The sequence below is a fragment of the Suricata suricatta genome, chromosome 17 (assembly GCF_006229205.1).
Source record: "Suricata suricatta isolate VVHF042 chromosome 17, meerkat_22Aug2017_6uvM2_HiC, whole genome shotgun sequence".
Lineage (NCBI taxonomy): Eukaryota > Metazoa > Chordata > Mammalia > Carnivora > Herpestidae > Suricata > Suricata suricatta.
In genome coordinates, this window is record NC_043716.1 from 55,677,545 (window position 1) to 55,680,276 (window position 2,732).

A 2,732-nucleotide genomic window follows, 5' to 3' on the forward strand; every position below is an offset into this window, starting at 1 on the left:
GGGCTGGAGGCGGCAGCAGGGGCGGCCCGTGAAGGGAGAGAGAAGCCACAGGAGCCCAGCAGGGGGTCCGCCCTGGAGCCCCTGCCCCCTGGTCTCTCTCTGGGCCTCTGTACGGGACAGGGGGTACCTCACTCAGTGACCCCGATGCAGGTAGGGATGCGGGAGGGTCACCCCTGCCCCCACCACCCAACGCCCTGGGCGCTGGAGGAGCATAGACAGCCCAGGCTCCGCTATGAAGGGTCCCCAGGGACCCGGAGCCCTGGCCCTCCCACCCTCCTGGGCTCCCAGGATGCAGTGGGCTGGGGTGGGGGAGGGAAGACCCCCTCCCCACGGGGCCACACTTACATAAATCTCAGCACCATAAAAGCCGTCCTGATACACGACCCTGGAAGCAAACAGACAAGAGAGTGGCGGGCAGGCCGGCTCCGGCGTCTGCTGAGGAGGGAGGGGGCAGGGTGCCAGCCCTGCCCATGGGACTGGCATTTTAACAAGCGTTTGCTCCAGTGCCCTGTTTTGGTATGACAATAGAGTAACACCCTTGCTGGTCTGCTCCTCTCTCCCACAAAGCCAGGGGCCCCGCGGCCCCTGTTGCTTACCCTCCCCCCACCCCAGCCCAGGCAGCTGTCCCCCCATGCGGGCAGAGGGCGCTGGGCCCAGGGAGGGCTTGGAGCAGGCCCTCGCTGAGCTCAAGGGCCAGCACCATCCCATTAAATCTGCTGGCAAGGTGCTGGGGCTCTGAATGAACCCCCAAAGGCCAGTGACCCTTGGTGCCCTCGGCAAGGGGGGTACTGATATGGAGGCGATGGTAGCGCGGATGTCTGGGGGTCCCCCCAACTTCCCGCAGTCCTGGAAAGGCTGCCGGGCCCCTCCAGCTGCCCAGGGCCTCCCTCCCCATCCCCCCAGGGCCTCCCCCCATGCCCTCCTGTGTCTCCCCCCATGCCTCCCTCCCAGTGCCTCCCCAGGTACTCACGCTCCATAAGTTGGGATGGGGGCGGGGGAGGGGGCACAACCCGAAATTTATTAACAACGGGCCCGGATCCGACCCCGTAGGTGCGCGTCCCGGTAGGCTACGGGTAGGCTACGGCCGTGCCCGTGGTGGGGTAGGGGAACCGCGTCACTGCAGGAAAGGGGCCCAGAGAAGAGGGGGTGAGAGGGAAGACCCCAGGAGCCTGAGGCCAGGCCAGCACCGCCCAAACCCCGCCCCCTCGCACGACCACGCCCCCGCCTGCCCACACCCGCTCCGGCCGGCTCCGCCCTTCACACCCAGAATGACCTTGGCAGCCTGTACCTGCATAGAATTCAGGCCCATAGACTGCACCCACCACGGGATTTAGCTTCCAGTCTGGGAGAGAAGCAGAGAAACTCAGTCACGTTTCCCGCATTCTCTCCCGTGGCACACTACCCTGGGGTCCTCCCACGTAGGCGTGGCCTCTGCAGACCTGCCAGCGGGACCACCTCCCTCTGCAGTCAAGGTGGGGAGAGGAAACCCCTGGCCCCTCTGGGGAGCCTGCAGCTTCACTGGCTCTGGCCTTATGCTCCCTCGATAACAGGGACCAAGTCTCTCCAGACCCCTGTGCCTGGGTGTCTTCCTGATTCTTTTCAAGTTGCTGCCCTCCCCAGCCTGCCGCTGGCCTGCCCTGGGGCACCAGCTCCTGCAGCCTGGAGTCTGCAGTCTCGGCAGGAGGGACTTAGGAAGGGAAAGAACACTCCTGGAAAAGTCTGCAGGCCCACAGCTGGGGCAGGGGTCCGGCACATAGGACGGAGCCCAATCATGGGAGCGTGGACTCCAGTGCCTTCCAGGAGGGCCAGAGGCTGCTGTGAGGGGCCTGGCTTCTGCCACAGCCTCCTGCCACGTCCCGTCCCAAAGCCTGTCCTGGGGTGGAGCCTCCGAGCGGCCCCCTGGGCCCTGCCGCAGTGCTGCAAAGGGCCCCCCACACGGTGCCGGGGCTGCGGGAGTCTGAGTGAGCTCAGGGACGGGCACACGTGTCCGCTGGGGACCAGGCACTCGCTCGATGGGCGTCCTCGGCCTGGGCTTCATCAGAAGAAACCAAACAACTTCTTCCCATGCACCCTAGGCAGGGCCAAGGCTTGGACCAAGAGAGTAGTAATAAGGAGACCAAATTGGGAACGTTTAGGGCCCCCTCCTGCCCCAGCCCCCGCCCCCACTCATGCTCACAAGCCCACGCACTCACACATCCCGTGCAGGGTGGTGGCTGGACCTCTCCTACGAGGACCCTCTAGAGGCCAGCGGAGGGGGCTCCTCGGGTCACCCTCAGCCCAGGATTGAGGGACCCCTGCTCCTCAGATGTGCAAGCCCTCGAGGGCAGAGCCCACCGCTCCCCACGGCGGGTGCTCCCCATGGCAGAGCCCAGGAAGGGGCCCAGATCGTAGGGTTCCCTTAACGTGCAATGTCCAGGGCAGAAGGGCCCAGAGAGAGCCGCCTGGGGGTTGGCCAGGGGCTGGGGGCTGGGGTCAGGGCCAGGGCCCTGAAGGCTGCTTCATGCCGAGGGGACCACGGGAACGTTCTGGAATGGGGCACCGGCTGCAAGACCTCGTGAGTGTACGGGAGCCGCGGGGCTGCACGTGTCACACGGGTGTGAGATGCGAACCATACCGCATTCAAGAGAACCACAGACGGGAACCGCACAGTGAGACCGGAAACACCGTGGAGGGCGGGGCAGATGAGCCCAGCTTGCTCCTCTCCGGAGCTTTCCTGCCCCTCGAGCTGCGGG

The 2,732-nt window shown here is 65.8% G+C and overlaps 1 long non-coding RNA gene across 2 annotated transcripts; it reads right to left on the reverse strand.

Annotated features, from left to right (window-relative positions):
• Nucleotides 1–344: 344 nt before the first annotated feature.
• On the reverse strand, nt 345–2,712 carry LOC115283035. Of its 2 annotated transcripts, none has more exons than XR_003904871.1 (4): nt 2,615–2,712; nt 1,289–1,342; nt 971–1,117; nt 345–385 (listed from the first exon to the last, which is right to left on the reverse strand). It is a non-coding gene; the product is annotated as an uncharacterized LOC115283035 (long non-coding RNA). The 2 variants fall into 2 exon arrangements; XR_003904870.1 differs by lacking the exon at nt 345–385 and adding an exon at nt 405–508.
• Nucleotides 2,713–2,732: the final 20 nt, after the last annotated feature.